Here is a 23,321-nt window from a genome sequence, read left to right on the forward strand (position 1 = left end):
AGGAGAACAGGTATGTCACCTGTGTTAAACTGTGGAAAATGTAAAATAGCGCATTATGTCAAATTATAAAATTGTGTATTTTTCTGGTTTTACATGTGTGTAAAGTAACGTTACTAACGTTAGTTGTTGTACCACCGTTTTACTACCTATAAGTTCTTTACTGTTGAGTCATGCTAGACCAGCTCCAATACTGATCATTTGGCTTCTTTTCTTTAAGGAACTTTATGTTTATTTCAATAACAAATAATAAATGAGTTTTATATTTAAAAAAAACCAATGCAAATACCAAGGCAAAAGGGGCAACACACAATAAAAGTGCATGGCAGTGCTACTCTTTGTCTGTAATAGTAAATTATTTCGACAGAAATGTCCTTCAATCCGTGTTATATCCTTCTGAGACATAAAACTTTTGTTTGGTTTGCATTTGTAATTTCTCCTAGTTATTTGGGATTAGTAGGACCTGATAAGTTTAAAAACTAAACATTGTCAAAAGTCCCAATGTCCTCAGATGAGATGATAATAAAGTCCCAATGTCCTTCAACGAGCTGATGATGAATTCCCAATGTCTTCAAATAAGTGCTTTGTAATTAACAGCATCTTAGCATGTTAGTGTTGTTTATCAAACTACAAACATCATTAATCATGAATACATACAATTCAACCATTGAATCTGATTCAGGATTTATACCTTGTCTACTTTCGTGTCAGGGTTGGCTGCAGACTGATTAAGCAGAAATGGCTGCCATCTTGTTTTTACACGAATTAGCGCTTTGAGGTCTTCCTTCCACTAGATGGCACAAAAAGTGTCCACGAACAAGACCAACAGGCCTAAGTTAAGCAGAATGAAGTAGAAGGTCCTGTAAACCCAAAATGTGATGTCCTCATATGAGGACACAGGGTCTCAGGAGGATATGTCCAGAATGTGCCAGTGAAGGCGCTGTTTTTTGTCCATAGTTATCTTCCTCTGGAAATCTGAGAGTGTATGTTTAACAAGCATATCGCAGTCGATGACAGTTTGTTGTAGGTCCATTGCACATCTGGTGTTCCACAGTTTGAAAGAAACAGCACTGACAATGAGTTGAAATAGTTCGTTATGTTTTGGGGGCATCTTCTCTTCAAAGAGTCCATACATCATAGAGTTATCACACTTGTTAAAATTTACATCCAGACCTTTTAAAATGAGCCAAACTTCTTGTGCTCTACAACAGTCGATTAAAAGGGGTTGTTTGGGTTCAGGCTTGTTGCAATGAATTATTGGGCATTCCTTGGTAGTGACATCACGGCTCCAAGACTTTACAGCTCTCACTGGGAGTCTTGTTTTCCCTCTTTCTATCTCGTTGTAATATAACTGAAAATTAAGTGTGTTTCACTTTTTAAATAATTGAGCAAACAGGGGCCTGCAATTGCTCAAATTACAAGAAAAATACTGGGGAAAACAGCTCAGAAACTGCAGAGACTGCCACCTGTATACAAGAGTATTTTTTATTCAGCAGCCACGCCCATGTTTTGTAGATGCTGCCTTCATCAGCATGCAATTGCTCGCTGTTCTTCCATCTCTTAAGGCGAAAAGAAAAGCCCACTTCCTTACACAGCATATTCAGTAACACCTGTTGGGTGTGAGTCAATGTAATAGATTGTGACAGATATGGGCAGATGAGTGGCTGCAGGCACGGCAGAAATGGATATGTCCACCCTCCCATGTAGTCCACAGCTCTCTCCTCATACATCCCTGGTGTGCTTGTATTGACAGTGCATTAGGATTGGCAGCTTGCACTTGGCCTGAGTAAAGCAGATCAATCCTGCCAATGCTATGGAGGCCTCAGAGTGGCCGCTTGTGACACCGCACCCCGGACCGGCCGTCATGCGTGAGGCCGATATGAATTGGAGCAGTTATATTCTCCATGTCTCTGTGGGGCTTAGAGATCGATGGTCTCATCGGGCTGCAGGCCTCTCTGATCACTGCTATTGACCACTTGATCTCTGATTGGACTGAGTGTAGGCACATGTGAACTATGGAGAACAATGTGTGTCATGGCAGATAAATTATAGGTTAGGTTTAGCATGGATTTGCAGTATTTATTTTTTCACAAAATTAAACAAGACAGAGTCAGAATTTGGGGGATCAAAACATTTACAATCACCAGACTCACTTAAATCTAGTTTATGATGGGTTTAAAAAAGTACTTTACCCGCAAATTAATCATTTGTGTAACAATTATTCACCCCATGTTATGTTGAATTAATGAAAGAATTTTTTTTTTTTTACATGCCTCCATGATCCACGAAGAATCCAAAAAAGGAGAAAAATTCTTGATGAGTTGAAGTAATTGGTGACCACATTTATCAACAGCAAAACTATATCAAAATTTGCGTTTACAAACATTTATGCTCAGTACATCCCAAACACGAGTTTTCACCAAAACTTTAGAGACCTGAGACTTCGATTATTCTGCACAGGTTTTGTAAGAATTTGAAAAGGGATGTTTTGATTTAGTTTTACTGTTGTTAAACGCAGTCGCTGTGTACGTCAGTTCATGAAGAATTCACATCATGGGGTGTCGGTGGCTTAGTGGTAGAGTCAGTTCATGAAGAATTCACATCATGGGGTGTCGGTGGCTTAGTGGTAGAGCGGGCGCCCCATGTACAAGGCTGTTGCCGCAGCGGCCCGGGTGCGACTCCAGCCTGTTGCCCTTTGCTGCATGTCTCTCCCTCTCTCTTTCTCCCCCCCCTTCACACTTCACTATCCTAGCAATTAAAGGCAGAAAAATGCCCTAAAAAATATCTTTAAAAAAAAAATATTCACATCGTTTTTTGGATTCTCCTTTCATCGTGAAGGCATGAAAAAAAAAAAGTTCCTTCATGAATTCAACATAACATGCGGTGAATAATTGATACGCAAATAGTCATTGTGCAAGTGAAGATTTCTTTTAAGGTTACCTATTTTTGGGGGGTTTCCTTGTTGTTGTTTTTTTTTCATACATTTGCTCAGTTTTCTGTGAAATAGTAAATCCTAGATAGCGGAAAGTCTAACCTCACATTGTTGCTAAAATTAAACTCAAAATTTTACCCGTTCTATCTATGCACTCTCTAAACTTTCTTAACCCAAATTTAAATTCTGAAATTAAATTATTCTTTTAATATTTAAATTTGCCATTTGGATGCCCCCATTTATTCCGTTTTATAAGTAAGTGAAAATATCTATTATTGAATTAGCTTTATAATACCTAAACAAAGCAAAAAACATAAAAGTACAAAACTTGAAATAAAATGAAAAGGAACAAATGAAAAGCAAGAAAACTGGATCCCATATATACTGAATAGTGGTGATGGAAACATCTACAGTTACAGTACAACATCCACCATCATTACCACTCTTATCACCTCTTAAATTAGCTTTTTTTCCTTCTTTATCTTTAGTTCGTCCAAATTTTTAACCATGGTGTCTAATTTCTAGCTTTAAAAAAAAAAAAAGAATTACCATGAAAATCATAACGCACCTAACTGGTGAAAACTATTGTCATCCATTTCTTTAATTTATGACTTCCCTCTTTTATTCTCTGTCAATCTCTCCCACTCAGAGCTGTCAAGGTCCATTGGAGGGTCAAGGACGGGCCATGAACCTCTGGCTTTCCGCTCTGAGCGCCAGCCCTCCAGAGCCTTTGCCTTTATCACAGCCACACTGCTACTTTGATGACAAATGCATGTGTGTGCACACAGGAAAAAGTGAGTACAAGTAAACTGTGTGTGTGTGTGTGTGTGTGTGTGTGCACATGAATGTGTATACAGTTGATGTGTTTGTATAAGGGTTAATAGTAAGAGCACGGCCCCGCCACAGCCTCAGCGGCTTCCTTTGACCTCGGTCACATGTCATGGAGGTTGTACAGAGCCTTCGGTGTAGAGCTCTTTCATGTTTGACTTTCAGCCCAAGTCCCTGGACGGCGACCCCCGACATGACCTCTTTCTTATGACAGTTGAGTGTGTGTGTGTGTTTGACTGTCCATGTACTGTCAAATTCAGTCTGTATGAGAGTGTATGTGCCTTAAAATCCTAAAAGCTTTCTGCCATATGACATCTGTAGCACAGTTTGCAAAAAACGTAGATAAAAGCAGCTGCTCATGTGAGTGTTATGACTCCGACGTGCTCGTATCATTCAAGAAATATATTTAAACTTGTGTGTGTGTGTCCGTGTGTGTGCATGCAGCGAGTGCGCATGCATGCATTAGCTACAGCACATCAGTTGGTGCAGAGCAGATAAGCAACGGGCCGATCAGAGCTGTCTAAAACTGCTTAGGGCGAGGATGAAAGTGAGATCATGTCCCAGCAGCCTCACGACAGACTCTCCCATTGGTCCGTTACATCATCCAATCACATCCCATCGGCTTTTATTTAACAGCTCTCAGTGCACATGAGATGGGAATACACTCAGTCCTGTGTGTTTCATAGACTTAATGTTGTTACATAAAATATCTTATCTCTACATTTTGTGTTATTCATATATTTTTTAAAGAATATTTTACCCTTTATTGATAGTAGCTTGTGCAGATGGACTGGGATCATGGGAGTAAGGAGGGTGACAACAAAGTAAACCAGGGACACTGACTACCAAGACACCCCAGTTTGGGTTTTTGTCTGGATTTAGCTTTACTTAAATTGAATTTACAGTAAAGTGAAGATAGTTGGCCATATTTCCTGCTGCCTTTTTAGAGACAGAAACAAGTTTTATGGAAAAAAAATATTAAGTTAGCATTGAGGGCAGAAACAGTGAGCAAGAAAGTGTTAAGAAGAAGAACAGAGGCAGAAAAGACTTAAGAAGGAATAAAGTGATACAGTGGAAAATAAAGAGAGAAAATCATGATAATGAGGAGTTGATACCGGAGCAAACACATAACCTTGATATGCCTTCATATTTGATGAGCCACCTTACAGGGACCCTGTGCCCCTGGGGCTTGTGAACTCTGCTTGTGTATGTGCGCTGATGCTCTCACGTTCCTCCTCCTCCTCCATCTCTCCTCTCATCCTCCCCTGGTCCTCCTCCCTCTTTTGCTTCCCCATCCTCTTCCCTTTTACTCCATCCCTTAGCTCCTCCTATCTCTTTCATTTTTCCTCCTCCTCTTCTCTCTTCCTCTCTCTCTGTGCCTCATGCTCAGCCAGGCGGCAGCGCGCTAATGCACCATAGCACATTCTGCAGCTCCGAGTCACAATGCGACCAGGCTTTGCGCAGTGACCGCATAGCGACCTCCCTCAGTATCGCTGCACACAGGCGCTGTGCTGTACCAGGGCCTGTTTAAGGCGAGGTTTGAGGTGATAGATGGGCGGTGGGGTTAGAGGATGGAGAGGAGAGGAGAAAGCAGGGTTCTGCCACTGACAGGTACGATCAGATCAAATGACAGTGAGATAAATGAATTGCGAGTAGAGAAAGGCTGAAGTGCCCTGAGATCCCCATCTAAAAGACATTTTTGTGCCACGTGTGAATTATCAGCGTGTTAAACCAGACGAGGTATGAGCTTATGTGTGCAGTTGTAGCACATGGAGTGCGCAGCATGATAGAAGGAACATATTTTTGAACCTGTCGTTGACCCAACAGCTGAGCCACCGCTGCCACCGGACATCTAGATTCTCTCAGTGAATATCGGAGGTGTTACTCCTTCAATAATCGCTGCGAGAGAGAGGAGGAAGGAAATCCTTTTTTACCTTTACTCTCCTCCCCCTAAGTCAGGCCATGGTCTTTTAATCCCTGAGGTCTTGACAGACATCCTGCCATCACACCTTCCCATGATCCCGAGCTTTTTTCCACATCTTTCAATCCTCACAGTTCAGCAGAAACGACCAGAGGGAAGGAGAGAGAGATAAGGACTGGGATAGTGAGAAAATGAGAGAGGGATGCCTTAAAGGTCAATGTTGTGAAGGTAGAGGGGAAAGGAAAGAAAAGGAAGAGAGACAGAAGAGGGAGGAAAAAGTAAACCTCAGTCTATCTTTTGGCTTACTCGTCCACTTTTATTCACTGTTACATTGCTATTACTCTCAAGGAGGCAGCACGTTTCTCCTCAAACCTGAGGGGGATTTAGTCCATCTGTTAGTTATCACATCCTCCAAGCGGGGCCTGCTTTACTCCTGTATCAAGCTCCACTTTACTATAATTCGTCCTCTAATCCTTCACAGTTGTTTGAATGAAACTCAAGTCAAAGTCAGTTTACTAGTTACTTGCTAAGCAGCTATGAGCATCCTGAAAAAAAGTAACTATTTTAACTTGAGACACTTGAGATTATTGGCTCCAAATGTAAAGGCTTAATATTGTAAATTAGCATGACCTCTCCAAAGAACTTTAGATGAGACTCCCACTAGTTTCCAGTAAAGCCCCGTTTCTGCTACTTTCTGGAAGTAAATAGCTAATGCAGGTGGGTGGGGCTTGAAGAATGAGTCCCCTCCCCCTGAGCAGGTGTAAGCAGCTGTCTCTGTGGCGCAATCGGTTAGCGCGTTCGGCTGTTAACCGAAAGGTTGGTGGTTCGAGCCCACCCAGGGACGCTAGTTTTGGGATTAAATAATCAGGGCCCATGATGTTAGTTAGTAATCTGGTGTCCATGATCAGGGTAAAGGTTCAAGAAACCTGGAGCAAAAATGTGATGACAGTAACAGAAGAAATAGTGCTGCAATGTCCTTGTTTCCCAATGATCTACATTCAAAGTCAGTCCAGTTTGAATTGACACTTAAAGGCACAGCAGCTGTAAATTAGTATGCCTACTCTAGAGAACTTCTAGTATTAGTTTTGTCACCAAAAACTGAGATTATATGGTGTTATCAAAGCTACATAAAATGAATAACAGTGTAGTGATCATGTGAGTGAATCCAGGTTCTAAATGATCAGTTGTTTTGCATGACTTCCTAGAGGTCAGTAGCAAATATGGGTGGGTGGGGCCTGAATATCAGAGCCGGTCCAGTTGAAACTGAGACTTTAAAAATACATTGCCCCATGAGCTTCTACAGGTCTGCATATACGAGCTACCTTTGTTCCAAAAAGCAGGCAAATTGAGGTGAATGACAAGTGCAAGTGGGTGGGCCTTGCAGATCCAGGCCCCACCCCCTCACCAAGGGGACACAGGTGTCTCTGTGGCGCAATCGGTTAGCGCGTTCGGCTGTTAACCGAAAGGTTGGTGGTTCGAGCCCACCCAGGGACGCAGATTTTGGGATTACATAACAGGGCAATATCATGTTATTGAGTAAACTCGTTTCTATAACCAAGCTAAAGGTTCAAGAAACCATGAACAAAATGTGACTTTGACAGAAAGACTGGTATATATTATCAGTAGTGCTACGCCCTGGTATCCCAAAGAACTACATTCAAAGTCAGAGTCCAGTTGTAATTGACACCTAAAGGGACAGTGGCTATAAATAAGTATGACCTTTCAAGAGGACCATAGATGAGACTCCCATTAGCCTCCTGTATTGATTTCTTCACCAAAAATGTTGAGATTATATAGCTTTACGAAAGCTACATAAAATCAGATTATCAGTTTAGTGAACATGTGAGTGAATCCAGTTTCTAAGGTCACACACCGTCTGAATTAGGTCAGAGTTGTCTCTGTGGTGCAGTCCAAAAGCCGTTGTTGGTCTGAGCCCACCCAGGGACATTTGTTTTGTAAATGGAAGAAGCAGGTTGCTGTAATCATTAAAGAAAGGAGCAGTAAAATGACTTTGACAAATCCTCAGCTGTGGTACGTCTGTATCCAAAAGAGTTTGTCACAAAATGAGAGTCCAGTTGAAGCTGAGAGTGTGGGTGTTTCTCAAAGTCAAGGAAGGATCCTCAAATGGCCGAATTTCAAGGATACTACGTCATCAAATCTTGCTGAAGGACTGTTCCAATGTCAAGGATCCTTTTGGATTTCACCAAGGACTGAGTCCTTCTTTCAGAGAAATTCCAAGGATGCATGTGTGTATCCTCAGTGGGTATAAAATCCTCACAATGCTTTGCACAGTCTTTGCTGGAAGTAAAGGTGGGCCCTCTTCAATAAACTCCGGGAGTTTTTATCATACAAGCGTGAAAAAAGTATTGACAGAAACCTCACACTTACACTTAACAATGTGTCCACTGCCAAATTGTGAGATTTGAAATAACGTGATTTAAATAAAACATTATAGTTTTTAAACTGAGACGCTGAGAACTGCCACAGTTAAAGACATTAAAATATCCTGCAGGTCAAAGCATCACTCATTTGTTTATAGTTGTGTTGTCACGATACCAAAATCTTTGTTTCGGTACCCATACCAATATGAATTTCGATACTTTTCGATACTCTTCGGTACTTTTCCTAAGGAAAAGTCCTTTTGGCTACAAACCTTTAGAACAATAAATAGTAGGGGTGTAATGGTACCAAAAAAATCATGGTTCGGTAAGTACCTCGGTACAGACGTCACGGTTTGGTTGCTCAAATGTTCACCAAGTTGGTGTTGTCTCGTGTTGCGAGGCAGACTTTCTCTTGTCTTTTTTCTCGTACGCCAGCTGCAAATGTTGATACAGGTGTTGTCATACACACCACTTGTGCAATCTGTGTTCCAATAGGAACAAGAAAGGCGTTTGTGTGCATAAATGAGTAAAATAAATTAACAAAATTAATGAATTGAATCAATTTCAAAGTACCGGTATTTTCCAAATGCAGTATAGTACCGTTTGGAATACTCTAGTACCGCGGTACTATTTTAGTACCGGTATACCGTGCAACACTAGTTTATAGGTGAACATATCTGGGAGGATTACACAACAGTATCATGTACAGTCGGCACCGTCAGCTGATTCAGAGTAGCGTGGCTCATCAGATCAGATCCACTATTCATTATATTGTAGTGTGTGGTGATGCACACATGAAATATGGATCACTTTGAAATCACTGTTCCAAAAAGCAGGCAAATTAATTTCTAAACTTATCAGCCTACATTTCCAGCCTGACATATTGAGGTGAACTGCAAATGCAAGTGGGTTGGGCTTGAAGAATGAGTCCCCTCCCCCTGAGCAGGTGCAGACAGCTGTCTCTGTGGCGCAATCGGTTAGCGCGTTCGGCTGTTAACCGAAAGGTTGGTGGTTCGAGCCCACCCAGGGACGTCAGTTTTGTGATTAGGTAACCAGACAACATGTTAATGAGTAAACCTGTTTCCATGCTCAGGGTAAAGGTTCAAGAATCCAGGAGCAAAACTTTGATGGTTTCACCTGCACGGCGTGGTGATGAACTGTCTAATTGATTTCTGTTGCCGTGCTGTCTTGCGGGCCTGCACGGCGGAGTGATACTGGCCAGAAAATAGTCCCAATTGATAGCAAGGTCTGACGTAATGCGGGGATGTTTTAAAATTATTGAAATAGTCTAACAAAACAAATGCATACTTTTTTGTAGCTTAAAACCTTTTGGTTACGTGTCCCCCGTACATCTTCAGAACTACTTTTTCTCCAGTAAGCTACGGGCGATTTCTCAGAGCAGGAGGCTCGTTGAGAGTAGTGACACCGTCATATCAGAGCTACAGATGGTCAGCGTTTAACACAACTTCATGTCCAAAAACCTGAACTATCACTTTATTTAACACAACTTCATGTCCAAAAACCTGAACTATCACTTTAATAAAGTCATTAGTTAAGTTAGTTAATTATAGTATGATGAGAACATTGTCTTGATGTACAACCTGTAATAAAGTTGATGGGATAGGGAGCTGCAGTCTCATTATATGGTATGTGTCTTACACCACCAGGCTATTAGACCACCTCTACTGCTTTGAGTTTTTTTGCCTGTTATAAGTAATGAGATTACAGTGAGCGTCAGAACTTTAGCATTCATAAAAAAAGGGGCTTATTTTCCTTCTTTTCTCGCATGAACCTTTTGGACTTTGCTATGACCTCAGAGTTTATCGGTTCAGCTGCTGTGTGATCTCACACTCTGGTTATGTGCAAAGCTGCAAAGATCAAGTGCTCAGCAACACCATTAACAAGGTCAAATTTACATGTCTCCGATCCAGCAGCAGCGATCACTGCTTTGCACTATTAACCTGAACATGAACATAAAGCTTTGACAAACGAACTGAAACGCAACCACCATGACACACGCTATAGTCCGCTCACCCTGTATGTGCTAACCCTGCATGTGCGTGCAGTGTATGTCTGATTGCTCACCCTTACACGCATGCGTGTTGCTATTGACCCCGTGACCCTTTCTAATATCACGACCCCTCCTCTTGTATCCAGGTCACGGAGCATTGGCTCGTCCCGGTTCATCAGCGGGGCAACGCTCCACAAAACCCATTGTTCTTGTGACACGCATCCTCATTATAATCCCAAAATGTGGTGTTGGTAGAGATAACATGACGTAAAAATGGGAATGCTATTGCGACAGCGATACCACAACAGCTTCGGGACAGACAGCCACTTCATAATATGTGCCCGAGACAAACATGACACGACAGGACACACACAAGCCCACACACAGTGTGAATTGTGTTTTTTGCCTGAGGTTTATCATCTATTCAATTTAAGTGCGTGGATTTTGCTCCTTTATGAAACCAGGGAGCTGGAATTAGGCCAAAATAAACACAATAAGTGGGGGTGGGGTGGAGGATGGACAGCTGATCTGATGATCTTCCTCTTAAAAAACTATGTAATGTTCTGACAGTTCTCCCCAGAGACACACAGCAGCCACAATCGCCTAATTACCACCTGTAAATAATTCAGCAGTATGGCAGCTACGTGTAGAAGCATTGAAATCCATTTGGACCGACAAGACTGAAAGGATTTAGCCTCATACCCTGTGTTTGGCAGGTTGATCACTGTATTATTGATGCTGAGTGTTTTACCAAGCTCAACTGCAACTGAAATAGACCTAAACTTAACCCCAAACATTTTACACATCATAATTCACATGTGAATCAGAAAACAAGACGTTTGATAATTAATTGATATCTGTTGTTTGTAATGAACCTCAGAGCTCTGAAAGTATGAATTTGATGGAAGAAAAGAAGTACAGTCATGTAAAGAGTATTTTAAAAGGCACTAAAAAAAGTATTCTATTGTCGTAATTTAAAAATTGTCCATCAAAATGTTAACTTTTCAGGGAGAAAGAATATAGCCTTTTTTTCCATCTTGACAGCGAGCATTTTTTGACAGTGTCAGGTTTATTATGAAAGGGTTTATAAGTTGAAGAGGCTGGAGAAGAATTCCCCTTTCAGCAAATGTTCTCAGCAGTGTTAAAGTTAAAATGCTGTTTTCAGGCTGCGAAACAACAAGGACACAAAGTTCAAAGTTCTCCCATTTAAAACTCAATTAAGTACCCAAAAATGTAAAGCGTGGAAATTTTTAATTTATCAAACCAATGTCCCTCTACTGGGAATAAAAAGAGAGCCGTCAGTGCTCAATTTGCTGCAGTTAAATTGTTAATTTGTGATTGCTGGAGGTTCTGGTGATTAAAATATCTTGACTTTTCTTTTACCACCCAAAAAACCTTTAATGGAGCACAAAAAATATTTCTGCAATCAGTCTCTGCTGTAGCTGTTTGTCAGTGTGATGCCACAGTGCCTCAGTTTTGCTTAATATTCCACCTAAATAAGTTTTTTTTTTTGTTTTTTTTAGTTTATTACAGATATTTTGTACATCTCAGCTAAACACTTTAATCAGCATCTCCTGCAGGGGAAACAATCTGTAATTACAGCACTGACACATTTTCACTTTTTAAAAATAGATACTGCAATTATGTTAGCAAGCTGTCAATTATTTACACATCTAGCAGGTATGTAGCAACATTAGCATTTATTTAGAGTCGTGTTTCTGGCAACCTGAAGGATCAAGTCCAATAGACCAGTGCAAGGATGACATTTTTTAAAAGGCCAGTTAGCGTCGCCCCGGTTCTCTTGTCAAAGGGCCAGTGGGATTTTTTCATTGGATTTTGGATTGTTGCAGAAACATTAGGCTTTAAACAAACTACACCAGGGTTGCATGACTTTAACGCCGTCACCACAGTGAGGCTGTAAAGCTGTGTTCGGCATGATGACGTTCTGTAGTCACTGTAGCCACTTGTTAGCACCGCCTTTTTAAAGACACATAAAAGCTTCAGAATTCACGATTTGGGTGTTTACTGATGTATTTTATGTCGTAGAACAAAACGTGAAAATCTCTGAAGCTTGTTTTAACCACAGACTTTATTTCAGGCATCTAACCAAACCCTCTTACTTGGAGACAGGGGAACAGGTAGTGCGATGATACCCATATTTTTTATTTTATTTATTTATTTATTTATATTTTTTGTTATGACTCGTATACGTAGCATTTTATATTGACTCTTATTTCAGCTGTGTTTTGGTCTCCACCAACTCCTGAGATAAATATCTGGCTCTTTAGCTGATGAATGCTCCACTATGTTCACCAGCTAGTTGCTAAATTTTTCCCTCTGCCATTTGGTGCTCGTCAGGTAGTGCACAGTGATTTTATTTCCTGCTGTAAACAGCTGCCTGCTGCTGCCAGAAACTGTACAAGAGTGGTGACAGTGACTCAGATGCAGTAAGAAGAACCAGTCCCATTTGTTATATCCGCCCGCGTACATACTATAATTCTGCGAGTGTGTGTGTGTCTGTCGGCTTCGTGTGTGTGATCCTCAGCTCCTCTGGCATCCCCTGCAGTGACAACACCAAGGTCTGCCACCCTTCCTGTCCAGCTCCTCTTACCCGGGGTCGTGACGTCGGCAGGGCGCAGAGCGGTGGATTTTGATCCCGTCTGGCATGTTTGGGCTCTCCCTGCTTTTTCAGTGGAGTCTTCACGCAGACACCTACTGTGCTCTGTGTATTATGCGCGTACAGCTCATGTGTGTGTGAGGTTTTGTATCTGTGATAACGGCAGATGTGGATTTTTTTTTTTAACACATCCTCACCGTTGTGTGTTCATTTATTGTTGCACACATGTACTGTATATACGTTGGTGTCTGTGGCAACATGTGGTCTGAGGCCATATGGCTCAAATACTCTGTCAGATGTACTCTCTATCACTAGATGTGTATGTGTGAATATATGTGTGTTATGTGCACTCCCTTATATGATCTTATTTAATCCAATCTGAAAACGTGTGGATGCGATACATGTGCACGGTGCCTTCATGCATTCACATCTGTCTTCATGGAGTGATGACATTGGAGTGTGTAGGCCTTGATGCGCTTTGGTTATGTGTTCGTACGCCCTGAGGGAGGGAGATGTGACCCATTCAGCCAGGTCATGAGCATGCTCAGTGTTACCTCTCCGAGCCGGGTGAGGGTATCTCCACATGCTTGACCCGGGGTCGCCTTCACAATTGTGATCAAAGTGTGAAAGGAGTCTAGGCATGAGAAATCGGGGTTAACTCACACCCCGGACCAAAGTCTGGCTCCTCTGGTTCCCAGGTGTCCTCTCACCTCAGATAATGCTAATGTGTGGAGAAGAGAGCTGATCCTGAGAGGCTGTGTTCATAAAAGCAAAGGACAAAGAGAGGGTGTTAAAGGGTACCATTGTTTTCTTTCCTCTCTATCATCTCAAACACCAGTGGTTCAGAGTTTTAACAACGTAAAATTCCCCTGGAGACATGAGACATACAGTACAGTGTGTACTGTACAACATCTGCATGAATATAGAGACACCTCCACAGATGCTAATGTCAATATATACACAGAAAACTGAGGCTGACAAACTGCATGACAACATGGAGGAAGACATATACTGTAAAAGCGCACACACACGCACTCATACATAAGTACAGTACAAGGTCATAGTGTGAGTCACGGAGGATAAAGCAGACTGCAGATTCCTTCAGGTGAAGAAAAAGGAGTTGTTTTGTAAAGCTGTTCACTTGTTAGTTTCTAATCTCCGATGCACTTATTTAATTTATGAAAAAATGTGACTCAGGTTTAGGTGTATGTGCTGAAAAGGCTAAAAACATGAAGGCTGAAAAGCAGTGTTTTTACTGCCTTGTCTGATTGAAAGTTTTAAGTATGTTTAAGTAAACTCTAGGTTTTGTCAGAGCCATGCTGTGTTGCACATGTAAACACACCCGACAGTGATGTCACAGCATACTGACACACCTGCACACTTCACTGAGAACCACTGCAGGTTAGCAAAAACAACATTTACAGCTGCTGTTAAGTTGCTCTTTAAAATCCAGATAAAGTAAAATCTGAGATTTGTGTCTAAACACATTAAACATGTTAGAAAATAACTGCTGAAAACATTTGAAAAGACAGAGCTATGTAGTATTGAATTGTGGAGTTAGCCCGACAGTTTTTCACCATTTTTGTGTTCAGGATTTTTTGGGCGGGCCTGAAATCATAGCTGGATGACACACTGGAGCCATCCCTATCTTAACTCATAAGTCCCCTACACTTTATCAACACTAGAGCGCACAGCATCAGTGATTCTCTTTCGCTCAATTGCAAGTTAGCTAGCTATTAGCTATTATTAATACCTGCACCTACTCAACCCGTTATCAGAGTCACTCGGGTCCAACCCACAATAGTTAATAGTTAATAGTTAATTATAGTAGCACAATTGTCAGAATGGAGGATACAAGGAGACAAAGGCTAATTGCCATAGCGCTTGTGGTGTTTAAGAGAGAGGCTGTAACAGAGAGGAAGAGAATGTGGAAGGTGGACTATTGCACACAATGTTTCTGTAAATTATTAATAACTTACTTGTAACCCTGCTTTGTCACATGTAGAGGTCGCATTGACCGCTTTGGCTTGCTGCTGTAATACGTCATCATCACCGCCATATTGTACCAGACAAGACACACCCCAGCATTTCTGAGTGTTTTTTTTATTTTGAGGGGGTTTTTGTACGATTTTGAAACCTAATTTTATTTTCTTGGGGATTTTTTAATTATTCAAATTTGGCTGGGTGGTTTATGATACATTTTTCTGTTGTGTGACAAACTCAGAACACAGATTTTGGTTTTTATATTATTTGCAGTCTGCAGTGCACTTTTCCTTCACTGCAGGTTGTAATCTTAAAAAAAAGAGTCTTATCTGTCAATACAGATGTTACTTGCGTGTATTTGTGTAACTATAAGTCCTTAAAAGTTCAAGTGCTAAAAGGCAGAAAAAAATGATTTATTCTTCACAAAATTATATTTATTTCCTAAGAAGTTCCTCCAATTTTGGCTTTTTCACTTGTGAAAACTTGTGGATAATTTTACATTTTCAGGCTTCAAAAAAATTATTTCAATGGGAAGAAAAATCATTCTTTGGTTGACATGCTCATAATACACGTTAAATCATTGACGATGGATTACAAGTAGACATTGATTTATGTGAGAGGTTACAGGAAAAACACTAAGCCTTAGTGCTAAAGCTATTGTTATTTTAAATATTGTTGATGCTATAAACTGAGTTCCCATCGGTAACAGTTCTATTTGCACACATTTTGGATAATCCCCACAGATGTCAGTACCTTCCTCATCCTCCCCATCGTCTATCTGCTGCCCATCAGCAGCTGCCGAGGAACTGCATGCTTTTATATCACTGCGATGGTGCTCTCAGGCAGTGAGAGGAAATGACATCTCACCTCACCCACACAGCCAACACAGGCTTTTAAAAACCTCTGCGGTCCTTCCCTCAGCCGTGTCCTCACCAATATTACACCGGCAGCCTAAGAGCCACGCTCCCTGCTCTGCTCTGACCTAATGGGCTGTGAAGCAGCGACAGGAGGGAGGGGGGGAAACAGACTTCCTCTCACCCCTCTCTGTCTTTTTCCCTATTTTTGGTTTGATTTTTTTGTAGTTCGTTCTCTAAAAACACCAAAAACGTTTAGGCCTTTTAGCGCTAGATCTGGAATTTAGCTCTGTCGTATTTTTGTCACAGAATATGCTGGTCTAAATACAGAGCCCAGAGCTTTGGTGGGCAAATCATAGTGTGGTGGGCAAAAGATTTTAAGATATCAAGATTTAATTTGCAGACAGGTTTGGATTCAATCATGTATAAGATTCACACATTCACACACAGTGGATTGAAGGTGAATGTGTGCAGCTCAGATATCCAGCTATTTGCACACTTGGAGTGTTCAAAATCAGACTGAGGTCAGCCTGAGGGTGAGGGGAGAGCTGAGAAGAACATGGAGAGGGGAAAAACGCTGAAATATTATAAAGAGAAATTCAGTTACCCTGTTTCATTCATTTACTACTACTGCTACTACTCTGAATTTCAGTACTATCCTACAAGTAATAGTAATCAACTACATTTCCTGCTGATCCCCAGGACTTAATGAGAATGATTAATGGATCCACTGCATGTCTTAAACTGAAACTAAATGTAACTGGACTTTAGCAAGATCGTAAAGATTCGTGTGAGTGTAGTAATATACAGCAAGATGGTAGTATGGGTACAGAAAGGCACACATGATGCATTTAATGACAGGAAACAGCAGTAAAAAGCAGTGTGTGAGTGTGGCTTTTTTGTTGACATCTCACTGACTTGGATCAGTCTTGGACTTGGCTTGGCTTGAGTGGCTGGCAGCACTGTCCTCTGTGCTGCGATGATGGTTCTTGGCAGCTTTTAGATGATGATCCACCCTTTTCTGTGTGCTGATTTTAAGGATGATTTGGGCTGTTGAAGTGCAGAACAGGTTTGCAGATAGAGCCACATCTCTGCTCATGCTTATACTGCTCATAGTCTCGACTTGGCCTCAACCCTCGTGACGCTTTATCTTCACTGTAAAAGCTAGCGTGTGTGTGTGTGTGTGTGTGTGTGTTTAAAGTTATTTTGACCTTGTTAAAGTGGTCTTACGCAGCTCTGCCATGTTGCTGCTATACATGTAGGTTCTTTCACAGCCCACCACCTAAACCAGTCCAGCCTGGTGTTTCATGAGTGACTGTCAGTAGGTCAAAAAGAGAAGCGTTGATACGACAGCTGTACATCACTGTCATGGGTTTGAGGAGTTGACCTTGCACAACCAGAATCCGTAAAGTGATGCACAAGAGCAGGGATGCAGGGAGAAGCCCTTTAGTGGCCCTAAAAATCAAACTGCATTCATAGAAAGCAGCCTCTCCCCTCTGTGTTTTCAGCTGGCTAGGCAGAGTGGCATCATTAGACTACTCAGCTCAGCCGAAGACATCACGAAAGAGATCTCATGATGGATGATAGTGGGACTGAAGGCTCAGACCCGGGGACGTGTGCCCGCAGGACACAAAACAGCAGCACCTCAGGAGCTGGTCCAGCTCGGTGGTCAGAGTTCGAGGACGATGCCCAGCCGAAGGAGCCCCCTCACATTGGCCTGTTTTGTGAGACATCTGCGGGCTAAAATGACCTGACAGCGCTTGATGCATTTGCTGCCTGGCACATAAGCGATCTGAAAATGTGGAGCTATTTTTGCTGATGTTAATTTGCTCCATGTTAGGGCCCCGGTTCACAGCTCGGTCAGCCTTCCCTGATACTATATTCCCGTTTGTTTCAGTAAAGGTTCTCCCGTCACATCGCATTTAGGTCGAGATGCCTGTGAACTGTGAATGCACCGCGCACAGGGACCCGGCCACACCGAGGCTTCAGGGCCCTAGAGTCTGTCGTTTTCAGGGAGGATCTCCCCATGTTGAAGGACTTGTTAGTAATATCTAGGTTTTCCTGTATGACGAGGCTGCTGTAGTTAAAGAAATGAAGGTAATTTATATAAAACAAACAAAAAAAATCACTATTTCTTGTGTGCATGTGAGGAGAAATTAAAAGTAATTGTTGTAAAAATCCCACGTGACTAAATAGCCTTTTAAAAAGGTTTAAATTTTTTAGCAATTAATAAAATATTAAACTGTAGCATGCAATGAAATATGTGAATTTGTCTAAGTTCTTGTTTTCTATTTCTTTCAAAGCAAATGGTTAAAAATTGTATTTGTAACAATAAGGTATTTTTCAAAATGTAAATGTGATAATAGCACTATAAATTGCCATTTGTGAAAAAACAGGCTATTTTCTAAATTTGAATTTTAAAATAAATGAAAATAAACAGAATTGTAATAGTATTAATATAAGTTACTATATTTGTAAGAGTAAAAAGTACCTGATGTGCTGTTGTATCCACCAAGCAGCAGCAGACTGACTGCGTGTCGTCGAAGAAAAGGCAGCAGTGACTCCTGTCTTTATACCAATCCCTCCTCAGTGGGCAAGCTGATCTTTTCACTCTCCTTCTTGTTAACTCTGATTTCATGAATAATTCATGACACAATCAGAACCACAAATGAGCACGCTAATTGGTGCCTTTTTTATCATCATCGTTATTATTGTTATTATTCCATGCTCCGGTGCGTACGATTAAACATGAAATTAAATTAATGTGATGGTGAGAAAAATATTTTTCTAATAGCCCTGCATTAACCCTCTTGTTAATTTGAAAACAGATTTAGGGAAATTAATTTTAAATTTGAACGCAGTTTGTGAGGGGAAGGAAAAAAAATCTCAAAACAGCTAATTTAAGTATTAATTTGTGTAATAGCTCAATTTGTTTGCCAGTGGAGATATGCTAATATTTCTTTTTAAACAAGTCAAGAGGAGAAGAGATTTAACAGAGGTTAAAGTAAAACATGAATAAAACTTAATATTGAAAACAAATTCAGATCCACATCATTATGGTACATGATGTGCTCTGTTGAAGAAGAAAAAAAACAGAGGTAATTTTTTTTACAATGGTCACATCAGGCCTATAACAGAGTTGTTATTTTATCCCCTCTATAGTACTTTTTAAATTTCATGTCCAGTGGTTATTTTTTAATTAAATTGGCTTTCCAGTGGTGCATATACAACAGTAGCCCTTACGGCTGCATTAGATTGTTTGTATTATGTGTGTGTGTGTGTGTGTGTGTGTGTGTGTGTGTGTGTGTGTGTGTGTGTGTGTGTGTACGCGCGCGCGCGCTCGCCTCTTTAAAACAGCCAGAAGGTGAGTGTGTGCCTCACAGTGAAGCGGTTAAACGGAGGTTAACACGTGTTGAGGCAGAATACAAACATAATTAGGTCACATTAAGTTCATGACAAAGTAAATATATTTCCCCCCTTCTTTTATATTTCTCAGATGTCATTGGTGTGCAAGGTTTGAATTGAGGCGAAGGTTGTTGAAATAAAAAATATACTTTTTAAGTTGCATTTCAAATTGATGTATCAGCTACACTTACATCTATTGGACAATCATATTCTAGGATATTTTATGTGTGACAAATTAATGTGAATGTTATATATTTTTGTAGCTTTAAACTGTAGCAAATAAGGAAATTGACATCAGTTACCATACAGGTTGTCAAATTCCAAGAAAAAAATGTTATTCTGGAATGTTCTATTACTCAGTTTCAGAAAGTATTTGAGAATAGACATATCTAAAATTCTAGAGTTTACAATTGTATTCCAGAAAGTATTTGAGAATAGACATATCTAAAATTCTAGAGTATCCAATTGTATTCCTGAAAGTATTCTAGAATAGACATATCTAAAATTCTAGAGTATTGAGTTGTATTCCTTAAAGTATTCTGGAATGGACATATCTAAAATTCTAGAGTTTCAATTGTATTCCAGAAAGTATTTTAGAATAGACATATCTAAAATTCTAGAGTTTACAATTGTATTCCTGAAACTATTCTAGAATAGACATGTCTAAAATTCTAGAGTATCCAATTGTATTCCTGAAAGTATTCTACAACACACATATCTAAAATTCTAGAGTATTCAATTGTATTTCAGAACGTATTTTAGAGTAGAAAAATTAAAAAATTCTAGAATATCCAACTGTATTCCTGAAAGTATTTGAGAATCGAAATGTCTAAAATTCTAAAGTATTGAATTGTATTCCTGAAAGTATTCTAGAATAGACATGTCTAAAATTCTAGAGTATTTAATTGTATTCCTGAAAGTATTCTAGAATAGACATGTCTAAAGTTCTAGAGTATTCAATTGTATTCCTGAAAGTATTCTACAACAGACATCTTTAAAATTCTAGAGTATTCAATTGTATTTCTGAACATATTCTAGAATAGACATATCTAAAATTCTATAGTATTCAGTTGTATTCCAGAAAGTATTTTAGAATAGACATATCTAAAATTCTAGAGTTTACAATTGTATTCTAGAAAGTATTTGAGAATAGACATATCTAAAATTCTAGAGTATCCAATTGTATTCCAGAAAGTATTTAAGAATAGACATATCTAAAATTCTAGAGTATCCAATTGCATTCCAGAAAGTATTTGAGAATAGACATATCTAAAATTCTAGAGTATCCAATTGTATTCCAGAAAGTATTTAAGAATAGACATATCTAAAATTCTAGAGTATCCAATTGTATTCCAGAAAGTATTTGAGAATAGACATATCTAAAATTCTAGAATATCCGATTGTATTCCAGAAAGTATTTGAGAATAGACATATCTAAAATTCTAGAGTATTCAATTGTATTCCAGAAGGTATTTTAGAATAGAAAAATTAAAAAATTCTAGAATATCCAACTGTATTCTTGAAAGTATTTGAGAATTGACATGTCTAAAATTCTAAAGTATTGAATTGTATTCCTGAAAGTATTCTAGAATAGACATGTCTAAAATTCTAGAGTATTCAATTGTATTCCTGAAAGAATCCCAGAATAGACATATCTAAAATTCCAGAATATTCAATTGTATTCCTGAAAGTATTCTAGAATAGACATGTCTAAAATTCTAGAGTATTCAATTGTATTCCATAGACATGTCTAAAATTCTAGAGTATTCAATTGTATTCCTAAAAGAATTCCAGAATAGACATGTCTAAAATTCTAGAGTATTCAGTTGTATTCCTGAAAGTATTCTAGAATAGACATGTCTAAAATTCTAGGGTATTCAATTGTATTCCAGAAAGTGTTCAATGATGGAATCGCTTAATTCTAGAGAATACTAAAGTAAAGTTGTCTAAAATTCGGAAGTATTCAGTTGTGTTTTTGAGAGTACTTTAGAATATAATGGGTGTAAATCACAAGTTTCATCATGATGTGATATGCTATTGATTCTTTGGACAACAATACGGTACTTACAAAATCTGCCCCGATATTTCAGTTTGATTCATTCTAGGGGCCTGTGATCGATTTAAGACAATATTGGTAAATATTCTTGTTTTTTTTCTTGGCTGCTTGCTATTATCTGCCCGACGCTGGACTGCTAGCATTGTTTGAATGTTTGAGAAGGAGGTGTGCTTGGGCGGAAATAGTGATGCCGACATGCCATTTTTATTCTAGAGAGTATTCTAGAATAGAATTGTCCAATCATCAGAGTATCCTAGAATAAAACTGTCCGTAATTCAAAATACTCTGTTGTATTCTCTGTTGTAGTACAGTACAATACAATTGTTCAAACTCTAGAGTTTTCTAAAAAAAATTGGAGATTTCAGTTCTTTTCTAGTATATTCTACAAAATATCCTTAAGAGTATTCTACGGTGTAGTGATGAAGTTCTAGACAGTATTCTGGAATAAAATAGTTCAATATCCATAAGTATTCAATAATAGAATTGTCCAGAATTCTGGAGTATTTTAGAGTGCAGTTTAACAGATTCATTGAATACATTACTTGAGCTTTGGTGTATACAACCATTCTACATTACTGTGGTTCCTTGATGTTCAGTTCTACACAGAGGCCACCTCTGGAAACCTCTTTCCCTCAGGAACTGGTGAATAAGATCTGTTCCGATGTGTTGGAAAAACACTTGTAATAGTCCAGGTGTGTGAGAGGATTGAGGACGGGGACCTGCAGTGCTCCTGAAAAGCGGGCGTCACTGCTCTTCACTTTGTGTCAAAACCCATTAAAATGCACCTGCAGCAATAAAAAAGAGCCTTCCTACTTTCTCTCTCCATCTGTCAGGCAACAGCAGCAGCAGCAGCCAGTTGCCATGGCAACAGAAGCAGATGTTGAAGGGGTTTCTCCTGTGTGATGGGATGTGAACTACTGACCTCAGTCTTAAAAAAAAAATAGAGATGGCAGTAATGGATATGGATTTGTGAGTGTATGGGCTGTAGCTGCATCGCCTGTAACGCAGCTTGGCACACCATATGCCACTGTATGCATTTTTTATGATGTGGGACTACTTACTTGCAGAGGTTGAACGATTGACTTCGCTCACGGGCTCTGGGGCTTTGCAGCAGTACACACACACATACTGTATGTTGAAACTATACAGAATAAACTGTATCTTGACCTCTTCTGTGTAGAAATGTGATGACATAGACCGTTGTGCATCTTTTATAAGCAACAGGTACTACAACCAACACCAATCACACCGCAGACAGGGATTAATAAAGGAAAATTAAACATATTGAAAAGAATATACTGCAGCCCAGGCTTGTATATATTAATAAAATAGCCTAAACAGCTTCTTGTGACTCACACACCCAGCTGAACCAGCATTAGACCTAATTTGACAAACTAGGATACACATATGCATTAATGGCTTCGGGCACAATGTGAGTCACAGTGCTACAGTAACCACAAGGGCCTACTTCTGCATGCGGCTACATGGAGGCTGCAGGCCTTGACACATTATGTACACAAAGACATACTTGACAGGCTGTTTTTGCAAGACTGTCTCTCTCTTTTTTTTTTCTCGTCTCTTTTTTTTCTTTTTTTTCTGGCAATTCTGTCACTGTTTTGCAACAGACCTATTCTGGGATAAAGCACTTTATACTTGTGTTGTATTTTACATTTTCTTAAAGCAGGATGGTTGACTACTTAAAGCACATAATGTAAATACATTAAATAGTTAACATACAAAAAGACATTTCTGTCTGTACTTTGCACCTGTTTAATTTGCGGTATGAAATCCAGGTGACCAGAGTAAAACTGAGCTGAAGTGAGCTGCTAAAACATCAATTCTAAATGCTGCATTCATGTGCTTTAGAGGCAGGATGGGTGTGTAAAGATCCACCCGTTAACCTCCCCAGTTGAGAAAAGCAGAAAATACAGGGCAGGCCATGCGCCTTTCAGTTTAAACTTAGAGGTTCAGGGATTTGTGTTTGAAATTTTTTGAGCTCATGAAGAGGAGCAACACGATAAAAGACCCTAGCTGCTGCAAAGATTGAAGCAGTGATATTGCCATTAAAGGATTGCAACTTTAATCATGAGGTCATCTTACTAATTGTGTTAAAAGTGGCATTTTTTTTGCCCTCCAAACAGTAGCCTTGTCCTGGGTACGGATCCAAATGGGAAGGAAGAGTGTGATTCAAAATTAGATGGAGATTGTTTGATTAAAAGTGTCATTGGCTCTAAAATGTTTTTGTGCCATCAAATTGTGTTAGTTTCTGTCAGGTCAAGGGAGGGTTTATGCTGATTTGTAGACTACAAAGTGAGGCATGCATTTTTTTTTAACTG

The 23,321-nt window shown here is 39.7% G+C and overlaps 3 non-coding genes across 3 annotated transcripts; all 3 read left to right on the plus strand.

Moving 5' to 3' along the window:
* Positions 1-6,448: 6,448 nt before the first annotated feature.
* On the plus strand, positions 6,449-6,522 carry trnan-guu (transfer RNA asparagine (anticodon GUU)). Its single transcript has one exon. It is a non-coding gene; the product is annotated as a tRNA-Asn (tRNA).
* Positions 6,523-7,098: 576 nt separating this feature from the next.
* Positions 7,099-7,172, plus strand: trnan-guu (transfer RNA asparagine (anticodon GUU)). Its single transcript has one exon. It is a non-coding gene; the product is annotated as a tRNA-Asn (tRNA).
* A 1,845-nt stretch (positions 7,173-9,017) lies between these two features.
* On the plus strand, positions 9,018-9,091 carry trnan-guu (transfer RNA asparagine (anticodon GUU)). The gene has a single exon. It is a non-coding gene; the product is annotated as a tRNA-Asn (tRNA).
* The last annotated feature ends 14,230 nt before the right edge of the window (positions 9,092-23,321 follow it).

This window comes from Epinephelus moara, chromosome 17 (assembly GCF_006386435.1).
Source record: "Epinephelus moara isolate mb chromosome 17, YSFRI_EMoa_1.0, whole genome shotgun sequence".
Taxonomy (NCBI): Eukaryota; Metazoa; Chordata; class Actinopteri; order Perciformes; family Serranidae; genus Epinephelus; species Epinephelus moara.